Source organism: Oncorhynchus nerka, linkage group LG3, assembly GCF_034236695.1.
Source record: "Oncorhynchus nerka isolate Pitt River linkage group LG3, Oner_Uvic_2.0, whole genome shotgun sequence".
NCBI lineage: Eukaryota > Metazoa > Chordata > Actinopteri > Salmoniformes > Salmonidae > Oncorhynchus > Oncorhynchus nerka.
The window spans coordinates 33,840,945-33,854,218 of NC_088398.1; the positions used below are offsets into that span (position 1 = coordinate 33,840,945).

The 13,274-nt window shown below is 46.0% G+C and overlaps 1 long non-coding RNA gene across 1 annotated transcript; it reads right to left on the bottom strand.

The window, feature by feature from the left end:
• Positions 1-6,651: 6,651 nt before the first annotated feature.
• On the bottom strand, positions 6,652-10,441 carry LOC135565286 (uncharacterized). The gene is made up of 2 exons (XR_010461481.1): positions 10,362-10,441; positions 6,652-7,311 (listed from the first exon to the last, which is right to left on the bottom strand). It is a non-coding gene; the product is annotated as an uncharacterized LOC135565286 (long non-coding RNA).
• Positions 10,442-13,274: the final 2,833 nt, after the last annotated feature.

Genomic DNA, 13,274 nt, shown 5'->3' on the forward strand with positions numbered 1-13,274 from the left:
TTGTTTAACTTGGGTCAAACATTTTGGGTAGCCTTCCACAAGCTTCCCACAATAAGTTGGGTGAATTTTGGCCCATTCCTCCTGACAGAGCTGGTGTAACTGAGTCAGGTTTGTAGGCCTCCTTGCTTCTTCAGTTCTGCCCACACATTTTCTATAGGATTGAGGTAAGGGCTTTATGATTGCCACTCCAATACCTTGACTTTGTTGTCCTTAAGCCATTTTGCCACAACTTTGGAAGTATGCTTGGGGTCACTGTCTTTTTGGAAGACCCATTTGCGACGAAGCTTTAACTTCCTGACTTATGTCTTTAGATGTTGCTTCAATACATCCGCATCATTTTCCTTCTCTATTTTGTGAAGTGCACCAGTCCCTCCTGAAGCAAAGCAACGACACAAAATGATGCTGCCACCCCTGTGCTTCACAGTTGCAAACCTTAGTCTGGCTTTTTTATGGATGGTTTTGGAGCAGTGGCTTCTTCCTTGCTGAGCGGCTTTTCATGTTATGTCGATATAGGAATCGTTTTACTATGGATATAGATATTTTGTACCTGTTTCCTCCAGCATCTTCGCAAGGTCCTTTGCTGTTGTTGTGGGATTGATTTGCACTTTTCGCACAAAAGTATGTTCATCTCTAGGAGACAGAACGCGTCTCCTTCCTGAGCAGTATGAAGGCTGTGTGGTCCCATGGTGTTTATACTTGAGCACTATTGTTTGTAAAGATGAACGTGGTACCTTCAGGCGTTTGGAAATTGCTGCCAAAGATGAACCAGACTATTGGTGTCTACAATTTGTTTTCTGAGGTCTAGGCTGGTTTCTTTTGATTTTGCCATGATGTCAAACAAAGAGGCACTGGGTTTGAAGGTAGGCATTGAAATACATCCACAGGTACACCTACAATTGACTCAAATTATGTAAATTAGCCTATCAGAAGGTTCTAAAGCCATGACATCATTTTCTGTAATGTTCCAAGCTATTTAAAGGCACAGTCAACTTAGTGTATATTAACTTCTGACCCAGTGGAATTGTGATACAGAGTGAAGTGAAATAATCTGTCTGTCAACAACTGTTGGAAACATTTCTTGTGTCATGCACAAGTAGATGTCCGAACCGACTTTCCAAAACTGTAGTTTGTGAACAAGAAATTTGTGAAGTGATTGAAAAACAGTTTTAATGACTCCAACCTAAGTGTATGTCAACTTCCGACTTCAATTGTACTTGTGAAGTAGATTGGTTGCTTTATAACACGAATGTGTCCTTTATTCACTGGATGCTTGTTTGTAAAGTAGTTTGTAAAATAGCAGGGGCACATGCCTAAGAAAGTTGAGGGTATGTTTTATTAGTTTGGGACAACCAAACCTAACCCAGCCCACATAGGCCTACATATGCCTGTCCACCAATACATGTACACTAGGTAAATTAGCCTATATTGTTGTTTTCTCAGGGTGCTGTATGGAATGATATTAGTGCCACCACAAATTGAATCTGAATTTAATAATTTTGAATTTGTATGACTGAATTGAATTCTCTAATACACATAGTGCTGGACTCCATAGGAGTATGCTCATAGCAGGTATATATTATATATTATATTATAGACCAGAACAATTTCTGGTGAACATTTAACAGCCTGACTCCAAGCTAAAGAAGCAGTGACGGAAACACAGACATGATGCCAACCACATGATGGTTGTCACAGGAAGAGACACAGACTGTTGTCAACAACAGATTGGTAAGAACACAACACACCATATGGTATAGACAATCTGAAGAAAAGAGATGATTTGCAACTTTATTTCTGAAGATTTACCTCAGAAGCAAAGCATCTCTAACAAATGAATGAATACTATTTAACTGACTAATTTATATAGTTTATATGACTGTATTCACTATTTCTAGGCATTCTAATCCACACTCAATGCATAAGGGGTATCATATTGGCCCTACTCTGGATTGAGACGACACCCTTGACATTATCAATATCAGTACCTCACTCTAACCAGATTACAAGCCAACCGACTCATCATAACAAAATATGCAACAAATGTAACCTTTAAAGGCAGCAGCCACATGGTGCATTGTAGTCTTCTATTGAGTAGAGGAAATATCAGATCAGTGTGGGAAATTCTTATAGATGTTTATCCCCATTGTGTCTCAAATCCTCAGTGATGAACATGGTGATGATAATGGAAAAGAAAAGTCCGCAAGAAGAGAAGAATGATTTTTTGTTTACATTAAAAAAAGTTAGCTTTCATGACCCTCAAGGGTTCTGATTTACTTTGTCCACTTTGTAATCCGCGTAAATTTGATCTGAAAAATATTAAATGTGCCTTCTTTTCACACACACACGCACACACAATTCCATGCTATGCATTCATACCCCAGTCCATCATTGACCTTGAGGCATCTCACTCACAGTTTGCATCCATTAAAAAGCTGTGGCTGTGTAAAAATCATCTCCCACCGTCAGTGTGAAATGTCTATTACCACCCAATCTTATTTCCTGTTTATATGGCGACTACCTCAACATACTGTTTTTAATTACTTCTCTCCGGCAGCAGATGTTTCTGGCAGCAACCTGCTGTGGATTACTCCCGCGAGAGCTAATGCGCTATGACGGACCCCACTTTTCCAATCAATAACTTGCCCTAAAACTCTTCACTGCCAAATACAATACCCAATTCTAATCACACATCATTTTCTTTAAGGGAGTTTAATTGCAGATTGTAGCTGTAGACCTTTCTGGTGTTCTCTGATAAAGAAATAAGAGACCTGCACACGTAGCAATAATATACGGGTATATCATCTCTTTAAACTTTTTGTTATTTAAAGTTTGGGTGGTGCGTATCGCTTTCTTGTGTTTCTTCCATAGTTAACTACTATATCAACAATGAAAATGATACAACACAGGAAGTGAGGGCCGCTTTACACTATCTCACTGTGGTCAACCAAGAAAACGGTCCTTCTGAAATAACACTGTGTATTCACTTCGTCTTATGTGTATTGAGCTCGACACTCAGAGAGAGAGAATGAAAGAGTAACATGGCTACAAGTCACATTGCATCGCAAGTCCCTTGAAGTGTTTGTGAGGTCTCTGGTAGAATGCTGAGATTGAGAGCAAGGACATGATAAAAATAAATGAGACAAGTAGGTGCCCTTTTACTGAGCTGAGCTAAGTAGATCTAGATAATCTCTTCTGAAGAATTGCACTACCATAGATTTTGTTTTTGGTGGGGGGTATGTTTTAAATAGATAAAGAGAACAAACTCAGCAAAAAAAGAAACGTCCCTTTTTCAGGACCCTGCCTGTCAAAGATCATTTGTAAAAATCCAAATAACTTCACAGATCTTCATTGTAAAGGGTTTAAATACTTGTTCAATGAACCATAAACAATTCATGAACATGCACCTGTGGAACGGTCGTTAAGACACTAACAGTTTACAGACGGTAGGCAATTAAAGTCACAGTTATGAAAACTTAGGACACTAAAGAGGCCTTTCTACTGACTCTGAAAAACACAAAAAAAAAGATGCCCAGGGTCCCTGCTCATCTGCGTGAATTTGCCTTAGGCATGCTGCAAGGGGGCATGAGGACTGCAGATGTGGTCAGGGCACAGAACTACAGGGAGACAGGATGGACTGCTGATTGTCCTCGCAGTGGCAGACCATGTGTAACAACACCTGCACAGGATCGGTACATCCGAACATCACACCTGTGGGACAGGTACGGGATGGCAACAACAACTGCCGAGTTACACCATGAACACACAATCCTTCCATCAGTGCTCAGACTGTCCGGATTAGACTGAGAGAGGCTGGACTGAGGGCTTGTTGGCTTGTTGTAAGGCAGGTCCTCACCAGACATCACCAGGCAACTACGTCACCTATGGGCACAAACCCACCGTCACTGGACCAGACAGAACTGGCAAAAAGTGCTCTTCACTGACGATTTGTTGTTTTGTCTCACGAGGGGTGATGGTTGGATTCGTGTTTATCATCAAAGGAATGAACGTTACACTGAGGCCTGTACTCTGGAGCGGAATCGATTTGGAGGTGGAGGGTCCGTCATGGTCTGGGGCGGTGTGTCACAGCATCATCGGACTGAGCTTGTTGTCATTGCAGGAAATCTCAACGCTGTGCGTTACAGGGAAGACAACCTCCTCCCTCATGTGGTACCCTTCCTGCAGGCTCATCCTGACATGACCTTCCAGCATGACAATGCCAATACTGCTTGTTCTGTGTGTGATTTCCTGCAAGACAGAAATGTCAGTGTTTTGCCATGGCCAGCGAAGAGCCCGGATCTCAATACCATTGAGCACGTCTGGAACCTGTTGAATCTGAGGGTAAGGGCTAGGACCATCCCCCCCAGAAATGTCAGAGAACTTGCAGGTCCCTTGGTGGAAGTGTGGGGTAACATCTCACAGCAAGAACTGGCAAATCTGGTGCAGTCCATGAGGAGGAAATGCACTGCAGTACTTAATGCATCTGGTGGCCACACCAAATACTGACTGTTACTTTTGATTTTGACCCTCCCTTTGTTCAGGGACACATTATTCAATTTATGTTAGTCACATGTCTGTGGAACTTCTTCAGTTATGTCTCAGTTGTTGAATCTTATGTTCATACAAATATTTACACATGTTAAGTTTGCTGAAAATATACGCAGTTGACAGTGAGTGGACATTTCTTTTTTTGCTGAATTTATTGGTTGATCAAATATTATTTGAAGAAGCATCTATTTTGTCTGAGTTGTCTCAGGTTAGAACACACTGAGCTAGATCTTGATACATACAGTGCATTCAGAAAGTATTCAGATCCCTTCACTTTTTCCACATTTTGTTACGTAATGCCTTATTCTTAAGTATATTAAATTAATATTTTCACTTAACAATCTCCACATAATACCCCATAATGACAAAATAATTCAGACCCTTTACTATGAGACTCAAAATTGAGTTCAGGTGCATCCTGTTTCCATTGATCATCCTTGAGATGATTCGACAACTTGATTGGAGTCCACCTGTGGGAAATTCAATTGATTGGACGTAATTTGCAAAGGCACACACCTGTCTATTTAAGGTCCCACAGTTGACAGTGCATTTCATAGCAAAAACCAAGCCATGAGGTCGAAGGAATTGTCCGTAGTGCTCCGAGACAAGATTTTGATGAGGCACAGATCTGGGGAAGGGTACCAAAAAATGTCTGCAGCATTGAAGGTCCCCATGAACAGAGTAGCCTCCTTCATTCTTAAATGGAAGAAGTTTGTAATCACCAAGACTCTTCCTATAGCTGGCTGCCCAGTAAACTGAGCAATCAGGGGAGAAGGGCCTTGGCCAGGGAGGTGACCAAGAACCCAATGGTCACTCTGACAGAGCTCCAGAGTTCCTCTGTGGAGATGGGAGAAACTTCCAGAAGGGTAACCATCTCTGCAGCAGTCCACCAATCAGGCCCTTCTGGTAGATTGGCCAGACCGAAGCGCTCCTCAATAAAAGGCACATGACAGCCCACTTGGAGTTTACCAAAACTGTGGGAGTGTTTTTCAGCGGCAGGGACTGTGGGGGACTAGACATTTGAGAAATATGAACGGAGCAAAGTACAGAGAAATCCTTGATGAAAACCTGCTCAAGAGCGCTCAGGACCTCAGACTGGGGCTACGGTTCACCTTCTAACAGGACAATGACCTAAGAATACAGCAAAGACATGAGTAGCTTCGGGAAAAGTCTCTGAATGTCCTTGAATGGTCCAGCCAGAGCCCAGACTTTAACCCAATTTAACATCTCTGTGTAGACCTGAAAATAGCTGTAAAGGGATGCTCCCCATCCAACCTGACAGAGCTTGATAGGATCTGCAGAGAAGAATGGGAGAAACTCCACAAATACAGGTGTCCCAAGCTTGTAGTGTCATACCCAAGAAGACTCGAGGCTGTAATGACTGCCAAAGGTGCTTCAACAAAGTAAAGGGTCTGAATACTTATGAAACTGTGATATTTCAGTTTTGTGTTTTTAATAAATTTGCTAAACAAAATAACCTGTTTTTGCTATGTCATTATGGGGTATTGTGTGTAGATTGATGAGGGGGGAAAACATATTTAATCAGTTTTCGAATGAGGCTGTAACGTAACAAAATGTGGAAAAAGTGAAGGGGTCTGAATCTGTTATAATTATAGTCATAATAATCAGACTTTTGGACCTGTATAACAGTTATACTAATCTTTTCACACTCCACACCACCTCAATTTACAGATCTATCCAACAATTTTACAGTGAATAGTTACCAAAGGTTTTCCAGTCAAGATAATCAAAAGACTCCCATCAAATGCTTATACAAATGCAAATACTTTCACTTTTGTTATCTCTTGTACCCTCTTCTTCTTTTCTGCTCTGATTTAAAACCCTGATTCTGTTTCTCTTGTAAGCTTCTCACTAGCCATGATTGGCTGAGATAATGAGTGTGCTGGACATGCCGAGAGAGGAGTTCGGATTGGTCTGCCATATTGAAGGCTTCTGTCCATTTGAGCTCATCACTCTGTGTTGGTAATCTTCAAACTAAGGGCAACCATGGCATGGCATTCCTGACAGGGAGACGCATCCATCATGCATGATTATGTATACTGTCACGTCTAATCAAGGTGGGTGGAATCAGGCGCAGAGAGTAGATAGCGATATGAAAGTTTATTCTCCGGTGAACAAGAAACACGGTCAACCCAATAACACAGGGTGAACAATCCAACACAGGATAAAAGACGAACCGGAGAATAAGAACACAAGATACACCGACAGACATAGAAGACAAATAAACAATCCCGCACAAAACAAGGGCGGGACAACCTACTATATATACAGACACTAATAAACTAAACAACACACAGGTGAAACCAATCAGACAAAACCAACAGATACACGAAAAGGGATCGGTAGTGGCTAGTCGGACGGTGACGACGACCGCCGAGCACCGCCTGAACGGGCAGGAGAGCCAACCTCGGCGGAAGTCGTGACAGTACCCCCCCCTGACGCGCGGCTCCTGCAGCGCGCCGCCACCGTCCTCGAGGACGACCCGGAGGACGAGGTGCTGGGCGGTCCGGGTGGAGGCGGTGGAATTCTATCAGGAGAGAAGGGTCCAAAATGTCCCTCACCGGAACCCAGCATCTCTCCTCCGGGCCATACCCCTCACAGTCCACGAGGTACTGTAGGCCCCCCACCCGGCGTCTCGAGTCCAGAATGACTCGAACTGTGTACGCCGGGGACCCCTCGATGTCCAGAGGGGGCGGAGGGACCTCAGGCACCTCACCTTCTTGCAGGGGACCAGCCACCACCGGCCTGAGGAGAGACACATGAAACGAGGGGATAATACGGTAATCTCTAGGAAGTTGTAACCTGTAACACACCTCGTTTATTCTCCTCAGGACTTTGAACGGCCCCACACACTGCGGCCCCAGCTTCCGACAGGGCAGGCGGAGGGACAGGTTTCGGGTCGAGAGCCAGACCCTGTCCCCCGGTGCAAACACGGGGGTCTCACTGCAGTGCTGGTCAGCGCTCCTCTTCTGCCGTTCTCCCGCTAACCGTAATGAGTCCTGAACGGCTTTCCAGGTGTCCTTGGAGCGCTGTACCCATTCCTCCACCGCAGGAGCCTCGGTCTGACTCTGATGCCATGGAGCCAGGACCGGCTGGTAACCTAACACACACTCAAAAGGAGACAAGTTAGAAGAGGAGTGGCGTAAGGAGTTCTGGGCTAGTTCGGCCCATAGAACATACCTTGCCCACTCACCAGGCCGGTCCCGAAAATAGGACCGCAGAATCCTACCCACATCCTGGTTTACGCGCTCCACCTGCCCATTACTCTCGGGGTGAAAGCCTGAGGTTAAGCTAACCGAGACCCCCAGTCTCTCCACAAACGCCCTCCATACTCTGGAAGTGAATTGGGGACCCCGATCAGAGACGATGTCCTCAGGCACCCCATAGTGCCGGAAGACATGGGTAAACAAAGCCTCAGCAGTCTGCAGGGCCGTAGGGAGACCGGGCAACGGAATGAGGCGACAGGACTTAGAAAACCGATCCACAACGACCAGGATCGTAGTACTTCCCTGGGACGGGGGAAGGTCGGTAAGAAAATCCACCGATAAGTGTGTCCACGGCCGTTGTGGAACGGGGAGGGGTTGTAATTTCCCTCTAGGCAGGTGCCGAGGAGCCTTGCTCTGAGCACACACTGAGCAGGAGGAGACATAAAATCTCACGTCTTTAGCCAGTGTGGGCCACCAGTATCTCCCTCTCAGACTCTGCACTGTCCTCTTGATACCAGGATGACCCGAGGAGGGAAGAGTATGAGCCCACCTAATCAGCTTGTCCCGGACCACCCTCGGCACGTACTTGGTCCCTACTGGACAGTTAGGAGGAGCCGGCTCTGACCGTGAGGCCCTCTCTATCTCAGCGTCCACCTCCCATACCACCAGTGCCACGAGACATGACAGTGGAATGATGGGAGTTGGCTCAACTGACCGTTCCTCGGTATCATAGAGGCGAGACAGTGCGTCAGCTTTGGTGTTTTGGGAGCCTGGCCGATATGTGAGGGTAAACTGGAACCTGGTAAAAAACATGGTCCATCTAGCCTGACGTGGATTTAGTCTCTTTGCTGCCCGGATGTACTCGAGATTACGATGGTCAGTCCAGATGAGAAAAGGCTATTTAGCCCCCTCAAGCCAATGTCTCCACACCTTCAGAGCCTTGACTACAGCTAACAACTCCCGGTCCCCCACATCATAGTTTCGCTCCGCTGGGCTGAGCTTGCTCGAAAAGAAAGCACATGGGCGGAGCTTGGATGGCACGCCCGAGCGTTGGGACAGCACGGCTCCAACCCCAGCCTCGGACGCATCCACCTCCACTATGAACGCTAAAGAGGGGTCCGGATGCGCCAACACGGGCGCATTGGTGAACAGCTCCTTCAGACGACTAAAAGCTCTGCCCGCCTCTGCTGACCAGCGCAAGCGCACCGGTCCTCCCTTCAGCAGTGAGGTGATGGGAGCAGCCACCTGACCAAAACCCCGGATAAACCTCCGGTAGTAATTGGCAAACCCTAAAAACCGCTGCACTTCTTTCACCGTGGTCGGAGTCGGCCAATTACGCACGGCTGTAACGCGATCATCCTCCATCACCACCCCGGAGGTGGAAATACGATACCCCAGGAAGGAAACGGACTGTTTGAAAAACTCACATTTCTCCGCCTTGCAATACAGGTCATGCTCCAGTAGTCGCCCAAGTACCGTATGCACCAGAGACACATGCTCCGCGCGTGTGGCAGAATAGATCAAGATGTCATCAATGTACACTACCACTCCCTGCCCGAGCAGGTCTCGGAGAATCATCTCATCTACGAAGGATTGGAAAACGGCTGGAGCATTCTTAAACCCGTATGGCATGACACAGTACTCATAATGACCAGAAGTAGTACTAAATGCGGTTTTCCACTCATCTCCTCCCTGGATACGTACCAGATTATACGCGCTCCTCAGGTCCAGTTTTGTGAAGAAGCGCACCCCGTGAAATGATTCCATTGCCGTAGCGATGAGAGGTAGTGGGTAACTAAACCCCACTGTGATGGAATTTAGACCTCTATAATCAATACACGGATGCAGACCTCCATCCTTCTTCTTCACAAAAAAGAAACTCGAGGAGACGGGTGATATGGAGGGCTGAATGTACCCCTGTCCCAGCAATTCAGAAACATATGTTTCCATCGCAACTGTCTCCTCCTGGGACAATGGATACACGTGACTCCTAGGAAGTGCAGCTTTTTCCAGAAGGTTTATCGCGCAGTCCTCTCGACGATGAGGTGGTAATTGGGTCGCCTTCCCTTTACTAAAGGCGATAGCCAAATCGGCATATTCAGAGGGAATGCGCACGGTGGAAACTTGGTCTGGACTCTCCACCATAGTTGCACCAACTGCAACTCCTATACACCTACCTGAACACTCCTCTGACCACCCCTTAAGAGCCCCCTGTCGCCAGGAAATCAGCGGGTTGTGTTGAGCTAACCAAGGAACCCCCAACACCAGTGGAAACGCAGGTGAATCTATAAGGAACAGGCTAATCTGCTCCTTATGATCACCCTGCGTTACCATGTCCAGCGGCACCGTAGCCTCCCTAATTTCTCCTGACCCTAATGGTCGGCTATCTAAGGAGTGCACGGGGAAAGGTCGATCTAACGACACCAGGGGAATCCCTAGCCTTAACGCAAGCCCACGATCCATAAAATTCCCAGCTGCGCCTGAATCGACTAGCGCCTTATGCTGTAGAGAGGGGGAAAACCCAGGGAAAGAAATCAATACAAACACATGACCGACAGGAAGCTCTGAATGAGTTTGGTGCTTACTCACCTGGGGTGATCGAGCAGTGTTCCGCCTATCCTCCCGACTCCTAGACGAGTTCCTCCAGCACCGGTCCGACGTGTGCCCTCGTCGACCACAACTGGTGCAGGGGACACTCCTCCTCCGGTCCCCCTCGAAGCCGTACCTCCTAATTCCATAGGGATAGGAACAGGGGGGCTGGGGATAGGAAACGACAGGACCTGATCCGAACGCCCGCGAGCAGCCAGCAGGTTGTCGAGACGGATAGCCAGATCGATAAGTCCATCCAGTGTGAATGTGGTGTCCCGACATGCCAGCTCCCTGCGGACGTCCTCCCTGAGACTACATCTAAAATGATCAATCAAGGCCCTGTCGTTCCATCCTGCTCCTGCTGCCAAAGTCCTAAACTCTAAAGCAAAATCCTGTACGCTCCTCGTCTCCTGACGCAGGTGGAACAGCCGTTCACCCGCCGCCCGACCCTCGGGTGGATGGTCAAAAACAGCTCGGAATCGGCGGGTGAACTCTGGGTAATTATCCTTAGCCGAGTCCGGACCATTCCACACTGCGTTGGCTCACGCGAGGGCTTGCCCAGTCAAGCAGGAGACTAGGGCGCACACACTCTCCTCTCCAGAGGGAGCAGGATGCACGGTAGCCAGGTATAGTTCCAGTTGAAGGAGGAAACCCTGGCACCCAGCCGCCGATCCGTCATACTCCCGTGGGAGTGTCAGCCGAAGAGCCCCGGAGCCAGATGTGGTCGCAGAAACAGGAGGTGCTGGAGAAGGGGTTGCTAGAGATGAGGTGGGGAGGCCACTCCTCTCCCATCGATCCATTCTTTCCATCATTTGGTCCATAGCAGAACCAATCTGGTGAATCACGCTGGTCTGATGGAGGACCCTCTCCTCCATCGATGGGAGAGGAGGCGCTGCTGCTCCTGCTGATTCCATGGGTGGTGTGGGATTCTGTCACGTCTAATCAAGGTGGGTGGAATCAGGCGCAGAGAGCAGATAGCGATATGAAAGTTTATTCTCCGGTGAACAAGAAACACGGTCAACCCAATAACACAGGGTGAACAATCCAACACAGGATAAAAGACGAACCGGAGAGTAAGAACACAAGATACACCGACAGACATAGAAGACAAATAAACAATCCCGCACAAAACAAGGGCGGGACAACCTACTATATATACAGACACTAATAAACTAAACAACACACAGGTGAAACCAATCAGACAAAACCAACAGATACACGAAAAGGGATCGGTAGTGGCTAGTAGGACGGTGACGACGACCGCCGAGCACCGCCTGAACGGGCAGGAGAGGCAACCTCGGCGGAAGTCGTGACATATACAGGTAAGATGGTCTAGCGTTAGCTAGCTACATTTTCAGATAACACGTTTCTAATTTTGACAGAAAGTGGATTAATTTCAAGCTAAAATGTACTGTTAGCTAGCTAGCTAATGTTAGCTAGCTGACTCCCTAGCTGATGTTATTATTTGTTTCCCAGAGCTGTTTGCTTTTCTAGTTAGTGGCTAATGATAGCTAGCTAACATCGAACCTGGTTGGTTTGCTCCTAGCATATTCATGCAGTGTAGTAACGACATGATTTGGCACTATGTTCATTGTTGTTTAACTAGCTAACTTTAGCTGTCTGGCTCGTTAGCTAACGTTACGTGACGTGTGTGATCTTAAATGCTGTTTACCTTGCTAGGTTCATTGTTTACCTAGCTAGCTAGCTATATGTCTTAAGCTAAAGTGTACTGTTAACTAGCTAACAAACGTTAGCTTGCTTGCTCCCTAGCGAACGTCATTATTCGTTTCCCAGAGCTGTTTGCTTTTCTAGTTAGAACCTAATGTTAAGCATTGTTGGCACTTTGTTCATTGTTGTGTAACTAGCTAACATTACGTGACGTGTGTACAACACCCATTGAATATGGCCGGTGTCAGTAAAAAGTCTGCAAAAAAGCGGAATGAAATTTTTGACAGAAGAGCTGGTTAGGCTGTTTTCATGTTATTCAGAGGTAAACAAATCATCGGCCAGAGCACCAACTGTGCACTCCGAGAATGAAACGAGATGGGTGGGGCTCAAGCTTAAGAGGGTGTGAACGATGCTGAATGGGTGTAGACAAAGAAAAGCTCTTCACTAGATACCAAAACATTCAGAGATGATTTTTCTCAAAAGTGAGTTTACAAGTTGATCAATTTTCAAAGCCGAATTACTTTCCCATTTTTCCTCAAATGCAGTGTATGATATACAATTTTGTAGCTCTGAGACTCCACTTTTATCCAATGAAAAAAACACATTTCACATTTTGCTACGTAAGTCCGAATCCAGGTGGTGAGTCACATATACCGTACCAGTCAAAAGTTTGGACGCATCTATTCATTCAAGGGTTTATCTTTATTTATACTATTTTCTATTTTCGAATAATAGTGAAGACATCCAAACTATTAAATAACACATATAGAATCATGTAGTAACCAAAAAAGTGTTAAATAAATCAAAATATTTTTATATTTCAGATTCTTCAAAATATCTACCCTTTGCCATGATGACAACTTTGCATATTCCTGGTATTCTCTCAACCAGCTTCATGAGGTAGTCACCTGGAATGCATTTCAATTAACAGGTGTGCCTTGATAAAAGTTAATTTGGGAACTTATTTCCTTCTTAATGCTTTTAAGCCAGTCAGTTGTGTTGTGACAAGGTAGGGGTGGTATACAGAAGATAGCCCTATTTGGTAAAAGACCAAGTCCATATTATGGCAATAACAGCTCAAATAAGCAAAGAGAAATGACAGTCTATCATTACTTTAAGACATGAAGGTCAGTCAATACGGAAACATTTCAATAACTGTGGAAGTTTCTTCAAGTGCAGTCGCAAAAACCATCAAGCACTACAATGAAACTGGCTCTCATGAGGACCGCCACAGGAAAGGAAGAC